The sequence below is a fragment of the Polypterus senegalus genome, chromosome 2, assembly GCF_016835505.1.
Source record: "Polypterus senegalus isolate Bchr_013 chromosome 2, ASM1683550v1, whole genome shotgun sequence".
NCBI lineage: Eukaryota > Metazoa > Chordata > Cladistia > Polypteriformes > Polypteridae > Polypterus > Polypterus senegalus.
Genome location: NC_053155.1, coordinates 318,382,363 through 318,402,723, shown reverse-complemented (window position 1 = coordinate 318,402,723; position 20,361 = coordinate 318,382,363). Strand labels below are relative to the sequence as shown.

The window sequence follows — 20,361 nt, the reverse complement described above, 5'->3', positions numbered from 1 at the left end:
TTTTTTTTTGCTTTACAGCCTTAAATGAAAACACACAAACCAATATTTTTTCCAGCTTTACTTACTCAATGCAATTTATAACATCCAAGTGAAAGATGTGACCACCCTAACCCACTCTCACCTTGGAGTACTGCACCCTCCACCCATCCCCACCCACAATTACAGCAGCCCCGGTGAGCAGAGAGCCGAGGAGACTTCATGCCAGCAAAGCAGTGGGTCCAGATGGAGTATCGCCACGACTGCTGAAGGCAGGTCCTGTTCAGCCAGCATACATCGGACTTCCAATACAACTTGAAGTCCTGCCACGTGCAAAAGTTCGTTGACGACACTGCTATCGTGGGCTGCATCAGGACTGGGCAGGAGGAGGAGTATAGGAACCTAATCAAGGACTTTGTAAAATGGTGCGACTCAAACCACCTACAACTGAACACCAGCAAAACCAAGGAGATGGTGGTGGATTTTAGGAGGCCCAGGCACCTCATGGACTCCGTGATCATCAGAGGCAACTGTGCGCAGAGGGTACAGACCTATAAATACCTGGGAGTGCAGCTGGATGATAAACTGGACTGGACTGCCAATACTGATGATCTGTGCAAGAAAGGTCAGAGCCGACTATACTTCATTAGAAGACTGGCGTCCTTCAACATCTGCAATAAGATGCTGCAGATGTTCTACCAGAAGGTTGTGGCGAGCGCCCTCTACTACACAGTGGTGTGCTGGGGAGGCAGAATAAAGAAGAAGGAAGCCTCACGATTGGACAAACAGGTGAGGAAGGCAGGCTCTATTGTAGGCAAAGAGCTGGACAGTTTGACATCCATGGCAGAGCGACGGGCGCTGAGCAGACTCCTGTCAATCATGAAGAATCCACTGCATCCACTGAACAGGATCATCTCCAGACAGAGGAGCAGCTTCAGTGACAGACTGCTGTCACCGTCCTGCTGCACGGACAGACTGAGGAGACCCCACACTATGAGACTCGGGGGGTAAATGTTAACATTATATAAAGTTATTGTCAGTTATACCTGCATTGTTATCACTCTTTAATTTAATATTGTTCTTATCAGCATGCTGCTGCTGTAGTATGTGAATTTCCCCTTGGGATTAATAAAGTATCTATCTATCCAATATCACAGCTACAGTTCAGAAGAATTTTAAAAAATAAAAAACAAGAAATCCTGAGATTAATAAAGGAACCCCAACTCACTCAGGTGTCAGTGCCCCCCATTTCCATTGAGGTTACTGGCTTCCTTCCACCTGTGATCAACTATAATGAGTGTGATTAGTGAAGCTGTTCCTGGTCCATTCATTCCCTTGCTTGGTAGAACAACTGACTATGGGTGGCAGGCCACTTTCAAAAGATCTCCGGGACTGAGTTGTGGACAGACATAAAGCAGGAGATGGAGACAAATAAATCTCAAAGTCTTTATGAATCCCAAGCAGCTCAGTAAAGTCCATCATAAAGAAGTGTTTGGTACTAGTAGGACCCTCCCTGGATCCTCCAAACTGGATGGAAGAGCAAGGAGGAAACTGGGAAGAGAGGCTACCGAGAGGCTAATGGGCACTTTGAAGAAGTTACAGGATTTGATGTCACAGAGTGGTCACTAATGGTGTGCAGGTGACAACTATTTCACAAGTGCTCCACAATGGTGACTTGTTCAGGAGGGTCGCACTTCTCAAGAAAGGCCACATGAAGGCTCGTTTGAGCTTTGCCAGAATGCACCCTAAAGATTCTGATGCCAAGTTTGAAAAAAGGTCTTCTGGTCAGATGAGCCCAAAATCAAACTATTTGATCTCAATATCAAACTGTACACCAATGCAGCTCATCACCCACAACACACCATACCTACAGTAAAGTATGGAGGGGGCAGCATCTTGTTGTGGGGGGCCTGGGGCTCTCGTTAGGGTAGAAGGAAAAAGGGAGGGGGAAAAATAGTAAAATCCTTGAGGCAAACCTGCTACCCTCTGCCAGAAAGCTGAAGATGGGCAGAATGTTCACCTTTCAACATGACAACGACCCGAAGCACACAGCAAAACTGACCACAACGGTGGCTGAAGGAGAAAAAAGTGAATGTCCTGGTGTGGCCAGTCAGAGCTCCGACCTAAATCACAGTGAAAATCTGTGGAAAGATCTGAAGATAGCAGACCACCAACACTCACCATTCAATGTGACTGAACTTGAACAGTTAAAACTGTAAAGAAGAGTCGGGGGGAAAATATTGAGTGGTCTCAATCTAGATGGGCAAAGCTGATACAGAAGAATCAACAGACTCAAGGCTGTCATTAAAGCAAAAGAGGGGTCAACAAAATGACATTGACATTGGGGGGGGGTGATCTTTTATTAATCTCAGTAGGTCTTGTTTTTGATTTTTTTTATCATTTTTCTGAACTGTAGCTGTGATGTCTTTTACTTGGATATTGGAGGTTGCATTGAGTTAGTAAAGCTGGGAAGAAATATGTTTGTGTGTGTTTTCATTTAAGGCTGTAAAGAAGTGAATATTTCTATACCCACTATATATTAGTCTAATCACAAAAAGAGGAGTCGGAGGTACCATAAATTAAGGAAATCGAGTCAGAGGTACCATAAATTGAGGAGTTGATGGTTTTGTGTACCAGCTCCACAGCCCTGAGTCAGAACAATCTGGAGCTAAACCTACTCAGAACTGTGGAGATGACACTGGAGTTTAGGAGATCACCCATGTTACCCCCTCTCATGATACTTAATAATAATTTGTTGGTTGTAGATACCTCCATGTTTCTGGGATCTATAATCAACTAGGACTTCACATGGAAGACCAGCACAGATTTCATTGTAAAAAAAGGCATAACAGCAGATGTACTTTCCGCCTCAGCTTAAAAAGTTCCAAATACACACAGGAACTGCAGATTCAGTTCTACACAGTGAGCAACAAGAGCAGCAGCTAAACGTGACAAGAACAGGCTACAATGAATTAAACGTGACAAGAACAGGCTACAATGAATAGTCAGGTCTGCCAAAAAGATGATTGGCATCAGCCATCCCACCTTACAGGACCTGTACTATTCCAGAATTGTGAAATGAAAAGTTAGCATATTGCTCATCTCTATGGTGTTAGCAGTCAGTCATTTTCTAAACCGCTTTGTCAGGAACAGGATCATGGGGGGTGCTGGTGGAAGGCTGGAACAAACCCTGGGCAAGTCACTAGTCCACCACAGGGTAAATAATGAAATGGGCTGGGAAAGTCTTAACTGACCACTCACATCCAGGCCACAATCTCTTTGAACCTCTCCCATTTGCCAGACATTATACATTAAACTGAGCCAGAACAAGCAGATGTAAAGATATAGTTTCTTTCCACAGGCCACCAAGCCGAAAAAATAAAAGGTTTAATTCAGCTGTCCTTGACTGCTTAGTGTGCCTTTACACAGGAACAGCTAGTAACAGCATAACTGGCTCCGACTTTCGAAAATAATCTGAAAATTCTATGCAGACAGCAAAGCAAACTTGTTAAAATTGTAACACCTATCGCCAAAACAAAATGGCGTCAGAAAACAAGGCAGAGAATGACCAACTTCAAAACGAAAGCTCAAATTAAAATAACGATGGTACAGTTGCCATCCAGTTCCTCACAACAATCAGAAGTCTTAATAGCATAACTAAATATTTCAGAGCAGTGGTTCCCAAACTTGATCCTGGGGACCCCCTGTGGCTGCAGGTTTTTGTTCCAACCAACTTCCGCTTTTCAATGGACTCTTAGCTTAATTGAGTGAGTTGTTGCTATTTCCCAGTTTCTGTGTTTTGGAATCAATGTAGAAATTACAAGCTAAGTTTGGTAGATTTTTATTTAAATATAATAAGTAGATGGGTGGCACGGTGGCACAGTGGGTAGCGCTGCTGCCTCGCAGTTAGGAGACCCGGATTCGCTTGCCCGGGGGTTATTTCCTGCCTTGTGCCGGCAGACCCCAGTGACCCTGTAGTTAGGATATAGCGGGTTGGATAATGGATGGTTGGATGTAATAAGCAGTTATATGGGGAATATGTTATTTTTTTGTTTCGTCGTTAACAGTATTGTCAACCTAATTTTCATTCTGCTTTTCCAAGTGTTCTGGTTATTTAAGTGATTATTTACTATTATTAGTATTATTTACTAATTAGCAAGTCGGACACTGAAGTCGCTGCTGCTTTCATCATCCTGGGCATCTGCTGTGCTGGTTGTTAATGGTCACTATTAGGGTTAAATGAAGGGAGCAACCTACAAAGGAAAAGGTGGAAAATAATAGGAAAACAACAAAAGAGAGTTAAGCATTTATAGCTTGAGAAAAACATAGAAATATTTCTAAATCTTATATATAAACGTCTACGCGTGGAAGTGTGTCTGTCTGTCCGGCCCGGAAGTGAGAGGTTGAGTCGGGGTAAGGGCTCCACCTCCGAGGAAACAGAAACTCGCTTACCTGCTAATACACAAGTGAGGTGAGCAAGTCGGCAAAATGAAACCTCTGAAAAAAGAGACACTCGCTTAGCCGCTAATACAGAAGTGACGCGAGCACATCGGCAAAACGAAACCTCCAAAGAGAGACTCACTTAGCCGCTAATACAGAAATGATGCGAGCACGTCGGTAAAACAAAACCTCTGAGAAACAGACACTCAGTTGCTAATACACAAGCGAGGCGAGCACATCAGCAGAATGAAACCTCTAAAGAAAGAGACACTCGCTTAGTCACTAATACAGAAGTGACGTGAGCACATCGGCAAAACGAAACCTCCAAAGAGAGACTCGCTTAGCCGCTAATACAGAAGCGATGCAAGCATGCCAGCAGAACGAAACCTCCGAAGAAAGAGACACTCGCTTAGCCGCTAATACAGAATTGACGCGAGTACATCGGCAAAACGAAACCTCCAAAGAGAGACTCACTTAGCCGCTAATACAGAAATGATGCGAGCACGTCGGCAAAACGAAACCTCTGAAGAAACAGACACTCAGTTGCTAATACACAAGCGAGGCGAGCACATCAGCAGAATGAAACCTCTAAAGAAAGAGACACTCGCTTAGTCACTAATACAGAAGTGACGTGAGCACATTGGCAAAACGAAACCTCCAAAGAGAGACTCACTTAGCTGCTAATACAGAAGTGATGCGAGCACATCGGCAAAATGACACCTCCGAAGAACGAGACACTTGCTTAGCCGCTAATACACAAGCGAGGTAAGCATGTCGGCTAAATGAGAGAGATGCCCAGAGTAGTATTATCCGACATCTCTACATTTCAATTTTTTTTCAGACAATTTAAATAGTTTCTAGGACCCCAGGCTTTTTACAGCATGGGCTTACACAGCTAGTTTCTTCTAAATGTAAAAAACATACTGTTGTGTTTTTATGAATGCAGAATAAGAGAAGAAAAAAAAAAGACCAGCTAATTAAATGAGATCAGTTGTTATCGATTATCATAACTGATTGTGAAACTGGTTGGAACAAAAGCTTGCAGCCACAGAGGGTCTCCAGGATTGAGTTTGGGCGATATTGAGTGGTCTCCTTTCCAAAGCCGTTTCTGGCCAAGGATTGGCTCTAGCTCCCAAATGATTGTTATCTTTCACTTGGATGTTAGAGATTGCATTGAGTAACTAAAGCTGGAAAAAATATTGGTTGGTGTGTTTTCATTTAAGGTTGTAAAGCAAAAAAAAAATGAGAATATTTCAAAGGGGGGATTCTTTTCTATACCCACTGTACAAGGTTAAGAAGCGATAAGAACTGGTGCAAGCAGGAGTACAAGATGTTCCGACTCTAAGGGTTTGTTTATGTCTAACTTTCAAGGACATTAGAATTGCCCACTAATCCTGGACACCCGTAATTAACTGTGAATTTAACAATTTACCAAGTTTAATCAGAATCTGTAATTCAGTGATTGGCTTCACTACACTGCAGATGTGTGCGATAATATGGCTTTTCCCACCATCATGAAATTGTTTTGACTTTATCTTTGACAGATGGCGCTGTGTATGGAGTCCCATCTCTCCCACTCACCCTACGGCACCAAATAAGTAACGATGGTATTTTCTGAGGTGACTGATAAGGCAGGGATACGAACGCCGAAGGACCCGTGAAATCCCTTCCAGGATAGGAAAGCACTTGTCTCTTTCAGCTGTAGCACTGGACTTCCCACCGGATTGCCTGGACTTCCTGGGGACTGCAATATAAAAAACGTAAAAAAAGGAATGATAAAGATAATTAAATCTTATAATAATATATCTTATAATTAAGAAATTCAGTCACTTGTAAAAATATTTTTAATTTAATAAAACACACACAAGCTGTTTTTAAAATGACCTATTAATTCTGCATTATGTTTCTGGGCACCGTGCCATGCGGCTGCCTTTAACAGATATGAAAAATTGCTACTGTCATTGCAGACCCGAGCTTCGGTCCATTTTAAGAGCCTTTTGGATGAGCAATGAGGATCTGAAGGCTACTTTACATCTACAGTGTCAGAAAATTTAAGAGACTGGTAGCAGTGCAATTATTGCCACCTGAGGAGCTCTGTTACACCTTATTAGGGGAGCAGGTCATCTGGATATGGAAAAGGTGAAGATCTGGAGGGAGGATAAAAGTAAGGTGGAAAGGATTCCGATCAGACCTGCCTCCATAAATGAGGAATGTTTAACCTCTTTTAAGTAAGTTTAAAGTGAACTTCACTTTCAAGTAAAGTAACACCTTTTAGTGGCTAACTAAAAAGATTACAATATGGAAGCTTTCGAGGCAGCTCAAGGTGCTTTTCCAAGCAAGATGTAAAACAAGCTGGATGAAATCTCATGGAGAGTTATAATGAGAACCATATTTCAGATACTAATTAATGATGGATGGGTACATCTGATATGATCAAATGGAGTGCTAATAGCATGTGGGGGACTGGACATTTATGTGAATGAGAAATAGTAAAAAATAGAAAAACAGCAAAGAAAGCAAGCAGATTATAATTAAGGCTGAAATGTGGGATCCAGACACTGAAATACTGACTGAATGTATCCTTTGTACTCGTCTAGGAAGATAAGCTACATCACCCTCATTTTGTTTTTAACTCAGCAGCAGAGATGATTCACTCTGTTACCAAATGCAGCAAAATACGTTTTTAATATTATACAGATAAAAGTTTAACTACACAGTGCCACAGCGCTAGCGAGCGGCTGGAGCTCCGTTCACGGATTGTTCCTGCCTCGCGCTGTATTCTTGCTGGTGCTGATGTAGCACTGGAAGACTAGATGGATAGAATAATTAAATACATACTATGAAGATATTTCAATGTTCCTTAAAAGTTTTGAAGAAGCGGCGTTCTAAACTTACAGATGGCTTAACGTCTATTAGAGAGCTGATTGTGTGGCGATTGGTTATTTAGAGAAAGAAAAGTAAGGACAGGAACTGTGGGTTAGTACGTTTGAAAGAGACAGGACTGCTACAATAAAGTATTTCATTGAAGGTTGCGCACGGCGGAGCAAGCATCTTGCGTGAGACATGAATAATCACTGTGCCACCGTGTTCCCATGTTTAATAACGTGCTTTAACTCCTATCATCATGAAAATGATATCAAGTATATATCTCAGTATTTTATTTATTCAGAGAGCTGTAATATCACAAATGTAATGGACTCTGTGCCCAGTCGGAGGGAGAGAAAGCTCGTTTAAGAAGCACGTAGTGATTCACACACACAGAGCACACAGAAGATCAAATACAAAACAAAGCATTTAACATACTACTTTAGTTACGATGGGATTTGAGAAACGATTTAAAGATGAAGTTTGTGATGTTCTACTTTAATGACAAAATAAACTACGTGATAAAAGTGGAAACTTAGAGATTAAAGTTGACATTTCGTGCTTTTTCCCCACTGTGTGCCTTTTTTCTCTGTACCCTAATAAGCTTTCATATGACACTCAGACGGTGGGCTACGACTCGCCTGTTCATGGCGATTTTGATATCTGACAACTTCTTTTTTATTTCGGGCACTGTGCAACTTTCTGAACTTGAGCTTTCGAGTTTCTCCGGCACGCTATGTCACTCGATCAGCTTCCTTTTGTTGTTTAAACGAACACATAGTCGTTTTTTCTTTAGTATTCGCTGAAATTCTTCTATTTTTCCCGTGCTTTTGCCATTGCCTTTTCACAGAAGGCTAAGCTTAAGGGCTATTTATATTGATTTGCATATTCAAAGAGGCGTAATTATGGGAGGAGATGGGGCGTCACATAAAGCGCATGCACGTGGGTTACTTTTCACGCTTACCGGGATTTATGTAGCGGAAGAACGTGGAAGTTGGCATATGCACAGATTTATGTATCTGGATTTTTTTGTGCGTACGCACATTTACGCTTTTGTTCGTACGCCATGTTATAGTGTGAATTCTACGCACGGCATTATACAGGAGGCCCCTGGAGCACTGCCGGGTGCCCTATACAAGGAGCCAGCAACCACCACTCAGTGGCCTGACTCGGGAGGAGAACAAAGCTTGTGGAGGAGTGGTGGTGAAAGAGAGAGGAGTGTTTTGGTTTGTGAGTTCGTGCTTGAGACTGTGTTGTGGCTGGAGGGGATTACGGGGAAGATGTGCCCTCCAACTGAAGAAAACAAAAGTTGCTTGATTTGTATACGTCCCTCCGTGTCCAGTCTGTGTCGGGTCGGGCGCCTTTTCTTACACTTGTTATAAAAAATGTTAGTATCGTGCAGTGGCGTTTCTACTGCCTGACAGTAAGAAGGCCAAGATCTGTGACCCGGGTTCTCTCCGTGCCTGTGTGGTCTTGCTCTCACAATCCAAAACGACATGTCAATTAGATGGATTGGCCATGTTAAATTTGCCCTACTGCATGCGTGTTCCCCCTAAGATGGACTGGTGCCCAGTCGAGAGATTGCTTCTGCCTTGCGCCTTATGCTTGCTGGGTAAACTCTGGCCGCCTGCGACTCTGCTCAGGATTAAGCAGGCTTAGAAAATGGTATGGTATAATATTATTTAAATATTACAATTCTATCATTAATAGAATATTATTTATATTTTTACTTACTTAAGCTTCTGTAAAGCTTTCACTTCCCCTTGAAACCAAATAAAGTATTACCTATCTATCTAAAGTCTTGTTTTGACAATGTTTACTGCTGAAAGGCACTATATAAGACATTCAAGTCAGAAGTTCTTACATGTGATTGATAGGTTGTGGTTTGCATATATAGTTACAATATTATATATAGTATAAAATTATAGTAGGATACATAATTATAATTCTATACTTTTTTATTTAGCTTCTGTAAACTTTTCATTTCCCAAATGGACAAAAAATGTATTATAATCTATTTAAGGACTATTCAAACTGTGGTGGGCTGGCGCCCTGCCGGGGGTTTGTTCCTGCCTTGCGCCCTGTGTTGGCTGGGATTGGCTCCACAGAACCGAGACCCCATAGTTAGGATATAGCAGGCTGGAAAATGACTGACTGACTAATGTATCTATTTAAAGCCGTCTTTCTGTTTTTACTGCTGAAAGGCACTATATAAAATATCCAAGCCAAAGGTTCCTACAAGTGTTCGTAGAGTTGTAGTTTGTAAATATATAATAATTATTATGTATGTACTATATCACACTATAATTATAATATCTTATCTGTGGACTTCTGGAAAGTTTTACTTACCCATAGGACCAATAACATATTCTCTGTCTAAAGTGTCTTTTTGACTGCGTTTACCATCAAAGGCCAGAATGGCTCTTTCAGGAGGCTCACCATCTTAACCGCTCGCCGCTGCCGCCCAGAATTAAACTCTGTTAGCGACACTGCAGGCTTGCCGGTTTTATAGGCGTCCCTGCTGCTGGTGATGGAATGCCAGCTCACATTATGGATGAATGCAACTTGTCAGTGCTGTTACAATATATTCACGCCAAAAGGTTCTTCCGTGTGTTTAGGAGGGTTTTGGTTTATTATAATAAAATAAAAAGAATATTGTACACGTATTGTATAGTAGCACCAGAAAGGATCCTTCTGCTCTTATGTGGCTTGCTATCCCCATAAGGGCTGCTCCCCATTGCTGCACTTAATGGAATTCTGCTGGCGACTTTGCAGGTTTGCTGTTCTTATAGGCACACCTGCTGTTGGCTCTGAAGCAATGTTAGTTTTCATGTCAGAATATCACTTTATTGTGGTGGCGACTCATCCCTGGCTGATGTGACATGTCACTGCCATTACAATATTACATCATAACTACCTGTGTGTGGTCTTCAGAACAAAAAACAACCCAAAGACCCCCTGAGCAGTTTGACTATAATGGTGAACTTGGAAGTGGCGTCAGCTAACTCTTAAGAATGACCCAGTGCAGAGGACGTGGACCCACCTGTGCTTGCTGCCCCTGTGGCTTTCATAAGAAGACACTGGTTATGCCATATCTTAGCCGTAATACTGGCATATTGAGTTCTATTAATCTCCATCTCCACATAGGCAATGTTTTAAGTGAAAACTGCAAGCCTTGCCCTCCGTTGATGAGGTTTTTCATTTGCACGTTGTTAAGCTGTGACGTTTGCTCCCTTTCGACGTTGTGTCTATTCATCTGTGACATTAGGACAACATTATTGTTGTTGCGTGGTGGCGTTTGCTGCAAACAGGTCTTTTGTAGTGAGGGTTCATACCAGCGTCGAAAAAAATATAAAAGTGCGTGCGTGCGCCATCTAGAGGCTGTGGTTGAGCGTGAGCAGAACAGACTGCTCCATATACACTACACAGGTCTTTCGTTTATGTATGTCTAATAATAATTGGATTGTTTTTCTTTGAGGCTTCTGAAAAGGTGTAATTTCCTTCTGGAGACAATTTTGTATCTTCAAAAACATTAGCAAAGCAAAAGCAACAAATCTCCTTTCTCACAAATGTTGGTTCCAAAACAAGCAGCTTTGTCTAATGTGCAGCAAAAGCCCAAGAGGGTAAATAACATGGCCAGTGTAGGAGAAGCCCTCCATTACATAATCCCTCAGGTACACTGGGGGTCCTTGGGGGAGGGGGCTGGGATAAAGGTTGAGAACTCCCGATTTCTAGAAAGTTAGATTGTCAAACACCCCTACGGACAAAAACGCACAAAACTGCCCGCGGCTCCTGAATTCAACCCCCAAAGGTGGCACGGCGCTAATGTCACTCACTTTCACACACACAGAATTTGCGATTATATTATATATATCATATCTGCTCGTGCCTTGAAACCAAACGGCAGACTACGACGCTACAATCGCCGCAGCCCCTGTGGATCTCGGGTACAAATGCTGTGAAAATGACACGTATGTGCACAGACATGGTCTTTTTTGAAAACGTAGGGCAGAGAAAGAATAAGAAGCCAAAAAATAATTCAACAGCAAGCGTCCACACACACTCGAGCACTCACTCACTCACTCATTCACGTTGGGTTTACTGTAACGGTTTTCATAAGCACTGCTTTATCAGGCACTTACCTTGAAACCGAAACCTGTCAATATGAAAACTGTTATCTAATCTTATTTACATTTATTCCAATACGTATTTAAAATAATTGCCTGCAACTGTGGATTTCTCACTACACACCAAATTTTCCTCGTCCCTTGGTGTCTCATTTTTTATCGTTCCTCCGGAAATCTGAGACCAACGGAAAATGTGCCCGTGCGTCTGTCAAAGTCCCGCCCCCTTCATTCATTCCAGCGCATTTGAACTTCTCCGCCCGCTCCACTCCTTTTAAAAAGGACGGTCTGAAAGGTACAGATTTGGAATGCTACTTACCACTGAGATCAAGTCATTGAAATCTATCTATCTATCTATCTATCTATCTATCTATCTATCTATCTATCTATCTATCTATCTATCTATCTATCTATCTATCTATTATATAGTACCTTTCACTCTATCTATCTATCTATCTATCTATCTATCTATCTATCTATTATATAGTGCCTTTCACTCTATCTATCTATCTATCTAAAACATAAGATAGCACTTTATTAATAAACTAGGAATAACTTTTGATTTCACACTCCTAGAGAAGTATTTTCCAGAAATGAAGGCATTTGTTTTGTTTTGTCGTGTTTCATTAATATTTTTAAGCAACCTTTTAGATTTTCTTCCTGGAAACTGTTGTATGTTCACAGTTTTACACTGCACAATACTCCAATTTAGAAAACAAAAAATGTTTATTTTTTAGATTAGATTAAATTAGAATAGATCAGTTTTATTAATCCCATAGAGGAATTCAGATGCATACAGCCACAGAAACATAAAAAAAAAACCAAGAATACCGATTACTCACAGGATAGATAATACAATCAATCAATTAACCAATAAATACTCACACGACAGATAATACAATCAATCAATCAATTAACCAATAAATGAATAAATATATATGGTGGAGATATTTCAAAATGAACTTTACAAGTAAATCAGGAGGAAGCACAGAATTTCCCGACAACAGAGGGCAAAAAAAGACCCCCAGAAATGCTTCTAAGCACATCGTAGTGGAATGAGCCTGTGCATAAGAGTGGTCCAAGAGAGCGCCTCCTGGAGGTTATGGAGAGGATTTTTCATCATGACATCCAATTTTTTCACAGTCTTTTCCACATCAGCTTCCATTGTGTCCAAGGTTCGCACTGTGATGGTGGAGAATTTCCTAGTACATTTGTTCAGGCATTGTGCTTCTTTTGAGCTCAAGTTGCTTGCCCAGGATACCTCAGCGTAGAACACTACACTGGCTACTATGGATTGGTAGACCATTTTCAGAAGCTTGTTACACACATCACATGACCTGAGTCATATATAGTGCCCTGCACATCTATCTATCTATCTATCTATCTATCTATCTATCTATCTATCTATCTATCTATCTATCTATCTATCTATCTATCTATCTATCTATCTATCTATCTATCATATAGTGCCTTTCACTCTATCTATCTATCTATCTATCTATCTATCTATCTATCTATCTATCTATCTATCTATCTATCTATCTATCTATTATATAGTGCCTTTCACTCTATCTATCTATCTATCTATCTATCTATCTATCTATCTATCTATCTATCTATCTATCTATCTATCTAGTGCCTTACATATCTATCATGTATCTGAAATACATTTAAAATGCCTTTAACATCAAGACATGTATCTTTTTCAGAGTGTCTAAATATCCTTTTGTGATAATTTCTTCTACAGTTTGTTTAATCCAGTTTGGGTTGATGTTAGGCCAAAGCCTATCCTGGCAGGAAAGAGCCCCAGAGAGTAAGATTTCAGACCTGACACAGTTTGTATTTTAGTTTTATGTATAAAGTGCATGAGTCTAAATAGGTGAGAAGAAGCCTTAAGCTGAGCACCAGTCCCGTGCAGGCCACACTCACACACCTATTCCTTATACAATGCTGCAGAATTTAAAGATACCATGGAATAGTAATTCCTGTTTTGACCACTAGATGGTAGGATTGTTTCAGGTTAAAATAACATTTTCAGACCTGCTTGATCCAGTTCAGGGTGGGCCTATCCGGCAGCCAATGGGATAACTCAGTTATGTATTAGTGTCCATATCTACTGTCTATTATACACTCAACAGGCCACTTTATTGAGTACACTTTGCTAGTACCAGGCTGGACCCCCTTTAGCCTTCACAACTGCCGTAATTCTTCATGGCACAAATTCAACAAGGTACGCTAAATATTCCTAAGAGATTTTGTTCCATATTGACATGATAGCATTACACAGTTGCTACAGATTTGTCGACTGCACATCCATGATGCAAATCTCCTATTCCACCACATCCCAAAGGTACTCAACTGGATTGAAATCTGGTGACTGTGGAGGCCATTTGAGTCCAGTGAACTCATTGCCATGTTCAGGAAACCTATTGAGATGATCTGAGCTCAATAACATGGTGTGTTTTCCTGCTAGAAGTAGCCATCAGAAAATGGGCACACTACAGTCATGAAGGGGTGGACATGGTCAGCAATATTACTTAGGCAAGTTGTGGCATTTAAATGATGCTCAGTTGGTACTAAGGGACCCAAAGTGTGCCAAGAAAATATCAACCACACCATTACACCACCAACACCAGCCTGAACCGTTGATACATGGATCCATGCTTTCATGGTGTTAATGTAAAATTTTGACTCTAGGATCTGAATGTTGCAGCAGAAATTGAAACTCATCAGACCAGGCAACGTTTTACAAATCTTCTCGTGACCAATTTTGGTGAGCTGTGTGACTTGTTGCCTCAGTTGCCTGTTCTTACCCGGTGTGGTCTCCTGCTACTGTGGCCCACCTACTTCAAGGTTTGACGTGTTGTGCGTTCAGAGATGCTCTTCTGCACACCTCTTTTGTAACGAGTGCTTATTTGAGTTCCTGTTGCTCATCTATCAGCTCAGACCAGTCTGGCCATTCTCCTCTGACCTCTGGCATCATCACAGCATTTTTTCCTAGAGAAATGACACTCACTGGATGTTTTCCCTTTTTCAGACCATTCTCTGTAACACCTAGAGATGGCTGTGCATGAAAATCACAGTAGATCAGCAGTTTGTGAAATCCTCAGACCAGCCAGTCTGGCACCAACAACCATTCCACGTTCAAAGTCACTTCAGTCCCCTTTCTTTGCCATTGCTTGGTTTGAACTTCAACAGGTCGTCTTGACAAGGCCTACAGGCCAAAATGCATTGAGTTGCTGCCATGTGATTAGCTGATTAGATAATTGCATTAACAGATAGTTGAACAAGTGGACCTAATAAAGTGGCCTGTCAGTGTAAATGGCTTTTACATCTGTCTGTATACGTATATAGCGAACTTTACATGAGAATTATCTATTTAAATAGTACCATTCTTAACTGTCTTGCTGTTTTTGTTGTAAAAAGTGCTTTTACATCTATTTATACATATGATGCCTTTTATAGCTATTCATTATACAGTCATATTATATATTGCTTTTAAATCTGTCTCCGTATCTATATAGTGCCTTTATATATAAATCTGTTTATCATATAGTGCCTTGATTATCTATCTAAACATATACTGTTTTGTGCCTTTCAAATCTATTATGTGGTATCTTGCTTATCTGTCTTTCTCACTATTAAATAATTATTTTACATATGTTTATGTGTATAGTGCCTTTTCATAGATATCTCTTATATATTGCCTTTACATCTTTCTGTGTATCTGCATGGTGCCTATACATTATATATCTGTTCATTATATAGTGCCTTCATTATCTATCTAAATATATACAGTGGGATGCAAAAGTTTGGGCAACCTTGTTAATAGTCATTATTTTCCTGTATAAATCGCTGGTTGTTACGATAAAAAATGTCAGTTAAATCTATCATATAGGAGACACACACAGTGATATTTGAGAAGTGAAATGAAGTTTATTGGATTTACAGAAAGTGTGCAATAATTGTTCAAACAAAATCAGGCAGGTGCATAAATGTGGGCACCGTTGTCATTTTATTGATTCCCAAACTTTGAGAACTAATTATTGGAATTTAAATTGGCTTGGTAAGCTCAGTGACCCCTGACCTACATACACAGGTGAATCCGAGTATTTAAGGGGGTCCATTGTAAGTTTCGCTCCTCCTTTCATTTTCTCTGAAGAGTAACAACATGGGGGTCACAAAACAACTCTCAAATGACCTGAAGACAAAGATTGTTCACCATGATGGTTTAGGGGAAGGATACAGAAAGCTGTCCCAGAGATTGAAGCTGTCTGTTTCCACAGTTAGGAACATATTGAGGAAATGGAAGACCACAGGCTCAGTTCAAGGTAAGGCTCGAAGTGGCAGACCATGAAAGATTCCCGATAGGCAGAAGCGACGAATGGTGAGAACAGTCAGAGTCAACCCACAGACCAGCACCAAAGACCTACAACATCATCTTGCAGCAGATGGAGTCACTGGGCATCGTTCAACCATTCAGTGCACTTTACACAAGGAGATGCTGTATGCGAGAGTGATGAAGAGGAAGCACAAACAGAGCCGCTTGAGGTCTGCTCAAGCACATTTGGACAAGCCAGCTTCATTTTGGAATAAGGTGCTGTGGACTGATGAAACTAAAATGGAGTTATTTGGGCATAACAAGGGCGTTATGCATGGAGGAAAAGAACACAGCATTCCAAGAAAAACACCTGCTACCTCCAGTCAAATATGGTGGTGGTCCCATCATGCTGTGGGGCTGTGTGGCCAGTGCAGGGACTGGGAATCTTGTCAAAGTTGAGGGACGCATGGATTCCACTCAGTATCAGCAGATTCTGGAGACCAATGTCCAGGAATCAGTGACAAAGCTGAAGCTGCACCGGGGTTGGATCTTTCAACAAGACAACGACCCGAAACACTGCTCAAAATCCACTAAGGCATTCATGCAGAGGAACAAGTCCAACGTTCTGGAATGGCCATCTCAGTCCCCAGACCTGAATAGAATTGAAAATCTGTGGTGTGAGTTAAAGAGAGCTGTCCATGCTCGGAAGCCATCAAACCTGAATGAACTCAAGATGTTTTGTAAAGAGGAATGGTCCAAAATACCTTCAACCACAATCCAGACTCTCATTGGAACCTACAGGAAGCGTTTAGAGGCTGGAATTTCTGCAAAAGGCGGATCTACTAAATATTGATTTCATTTCTTTTTTGTGGTGCCCAAATTTATACACCTGCCTGATTTTGTTTGAACAATTATTGCACACTTTCTGTAAATCCAATAAACTTCATTTCATTTCTCAAATATCACTATGTGTGTCTCCTATATGATATATTTAACTGACATTTTTTACCTTAACAACCAACGATTTATACAGGAAAATAATGACTATTAACAAGGTTGACCAAAGTTTTGCATCCAACACTGTATTTTTGGTACCTTTTCAATCTATATTTTTACCATCCATTTTACAATGTCTTTACATCTGTATATTTATGAATTTAGAGTCTACATAGAGGCTATATATCATACTGTAAGTCTACTGCCTAATACTGTATATATTGCCTTTATATTTTTCTATCCATCCTAATTCTGTTATATACTTATCTGTCTATTATATAATGCCTTTCACTCTATCTATCTATCTATCTATCTATCTATCTATCTATCTATCTATCTATCTATCTATCTATCTATCTATCTATCTATCTATTATCCAGTGCCTTTCATATCTATCTATCTATCTATCATTATATAGTGCGTTTCACATCTATCTATCTATCTATCTATCTATCTATCTATCTATTATATAGTGCCTTTCATATTATCTATCTATCTATCTATCTATTATCTAGTGCCTTTCATATCTATCTATCTATCTATAAGTGACATATACTGTACTCTACATCATGTACTGTATATTTATGTATATATTTGATTTCTCTTTATATTCCCATGTACACATTACATACGTCTGTATTGACTGATTCAATTCAGGGTTGATTTCCTTTGGCCACATTCCCAGCCCCCGATGTCCCCCCATGACCTCCCCCCACCATCAGATGACCAGGGTTCAACAAGGCCCGTCTGGCTGTGTCTGTGTCTGTGCTGCTTGTTCATTTGTACTTTTCTGCTTTTTAGTTTCATTTTCCTCACATCCAGGTGACAGCTGATAACACGTCTCCTTATTGAAGCCTCGGCGGCGTGCAGCGAGCTACTTTGTAAGGCACACGCGGCGTGGGATCAAATGCTAGACCAATAAATCAGGGACACAAAGGCCGTCTGTGGACCCGTGATGGCATTTGGCCCCAGAGGGCGCATATCAATACACACAAAATAAATCCTGCGCATTGTTGGCCGCACTGCACCCGCTCTCCTTCCAGAGGTTCTCATGCACCTGACCTCCACTCCTTTATTTCTCTATTTCTAAGTAAGATTTATGGCTGGCCGCCATTGTGCGGTGCTCGGGCCCGTTTGTCTTGCTGTCAGTGTCGTATTGTAGGAGAGCGCGAGGCCAGCTGCAGTCAGAAATGCCGCGCGATGGCCCCGCTTGTTAGCGGATTTAAGAATTCGCTCCCTTATTGTGTGTCGTCCCCCGCACGGCAGTTCATTTGCACGTTAACGATGTTGCCCGTCTTGTCTTACGCTCGGCCTGGCATGCTTTGCACAAAGCACCTGTTGTCGGCTGTAATTCTGCTGACATTTATGAGGATGGACCCCTCGATGTGCGCCGCTTGCCTTTGTCCATGAAGATTATGAATAGAAATCCGTGAAGCTCGTCTGCCTTGTTAGCGGTGTCAGCGGAGCTCATTTGCATATTGATTGTCCTCTTTGTGAGGTGGCTGTCCTGTCACGAGAGCTTTGACTCCTCTTACATTTTCATTCACTCACTTCATGGCTCTGGTCATCTTTCTGTCTTGAGCTCTTTGAAATTCACCGCATTAGTCACATACCAGTATTGCTGTGATGAGCACTGGTTTCCAGTGACCCCACCTGGCTACCATGGTAAATGGGCTAGAAAGAGGATGAATGGATGGATTCCCAGAAACACTGAACCCTTGCCTCCCCTTCAGGAGTTCAAACACTTTTACCAGATCTTCCTTTGCCTTCCATTATACCAGGCTGTGCAGACTCAGGTTAAGGTAGGATGTGTGGACTGGATGTTAAGGGGCTGAACTGTCCACCATAAGACTCAACCTGCTCTATGTGTTAGTGCTCATTTAAAAAAGAATTGGAAACAATGCAGTGGGTAACGCTGCTGCCTCGCTTTCCGGGTCCTCCCTGCGTGGAGTCTGCATGTTCTCCCCATATCTGCGTGGGTTTCTTCCAACAGTCCAAAGACATGCAGGTTAGGTGCACTGGCGATCCTAAATTGTCCCTGGTATGTGCTTGGTGTGTGTGGATGTGTGTGTGTGCGCCCTGCCCGGGGTTTGTTTCCTGCCTTGTGCCCTGTGTTGGCTAGGTTTGGCTCCAGCAGACCCCCGTGACCCTGTGGTTAGGAAGTAATGGGTTGGATGATGGATGGATGGATGTATTGAAAGTTAGATGTTCATGATGGAAATGTGTAACAGACAGTGTGGCCCCATGAAACCATAGGATAGGATCCTACAACCCTACGTTTGGTTAATTGGGACCAATTACTGTCTGGATGGATGGATGGACAGACTTTGATGTTTCAAGTCTCCTCTCTTTCAAACCACTCAGAGATGTTACTTCATTTCCCATTTGCTGAAAACTGCTCTTCCTTGTGAAGTTCACGATGGCAGGTCAACCCAGATGTCCCTGTCTCCAGCTACAGATTCCAGCTCTTCCTGGGGAGCTGCTGGGCATTCCCAAGCCAGCCAGGAGATATGTAATTCCAGCTTGCCACAGAGGGACATGTCTGGATAAGCGCTGGTGGAGCCATCCAGGGGACAACCTGCCGATATGCTTAAGCCACCTGAACTGGAGGTACGCTGAGGCTCCACAAAATCAGTGAGCTTCTCACCATATTACAGAGTGTCAGCCCAGCCACCCTGTGAATAAACCTCATTTCTGTTCTGTCTGTAAGTCTTGCAGTCGTGACACACAGCTCATGACCATAGGTGAGGACAGGGCTGTAGATTGACCAGTAAATCGAGAGTTTGGAGAGTTGGATCTCAACTACCAGAGCAACTTTGCCACCATTGAGTCCTCGAATCACCATAGTGATATCAGCAACAGTGACTTCGCCACCATGGACTGGTACAGTGCCTGCAGAACAGCTGATACCACTTCTACCCACCTGTCGATCTCACGTTCCCTTTTTTCCACCAGTCATGAACAAGATCCTGAGATACCTGACCTCCTCCACTTAGGGCAGTTGTTCCCCCATTACCAATCCACCCTTCCAAGAGAGAACCACGACCGCAGACTTGGAGGTGCTGACCCTCATCTCAGCCATGTCACACTTGTCAACAAATTGCTCAGGGGTTTGTCGAAAGTCAGATGAGGCAAAGGGGACAACATCGTCTACATAAGGCAGCAGTGCCACCCCTGGCCTTCCCAGCTGGACACCATCACAGCCTTGGCTGAGCCTTGATATTCTGCACATGAAAACCACAAATAGTAGAGATGTCAAGACACCAACTTGATGGAGTCCAACACATGTGGAAAACAAACAAGAATTCAGAAGCAGTTGCCATTGTGCTTGTTTAGGGAATGAATAGCAGTTCATTTCCCTGCATCACCTCCTACAACATGTACCGAAGGACATGATCAAATGCTTCTTCCAAATCCACAAAACACATGTAGACTGGGTAATTATACAACCAGGCACCCTCCAGCAGCTGTGCCATGGAGACAAACTGGTCTACTGTTCCACAGGGAGAACTGAATCCACATTCTTCCTCCTGTCCCTTTGGCTCAACCATCGGATGGAGTCTTCACTGCAGCACCTTGGCATACGCCTTATCTGGGAGACAGAGAAGTGTGATCTCTCAGTGGCTGAAACACACCTTC

At 41.9% G+C, this 20,361-nt stretch overlaps 1 protein-coding gene across 1 annotated transcript in view; it reads right to left on the bottom strand.

The window, feature by feature from the left end:
• The window catches only part of gtpbp8 (GTP binding protein 8 (putative)), a 45,569-nt gene extending 33,987 nt beyond the window's left edge, over positions 1 to 11,582 (bottom strand). Inside the window, exons 1-2 of the mRNA XM_039745937.1 lie at positions 11,424 to 11,582; positions 5,998 to 6,160 (exon numbers count right to left, since the gene is read on the bottom strand). The gene's annotated coding sequence lies outside the window, so the exon portion shown is untranslated. The remainder of the gene's footprint in view (positions 1 to 5,997; positions 6,161 to 11,423) is intronic.
• Between the last annotated feature and the right edge of the window lie 8,779 nt (positions 11,583 to 20,361).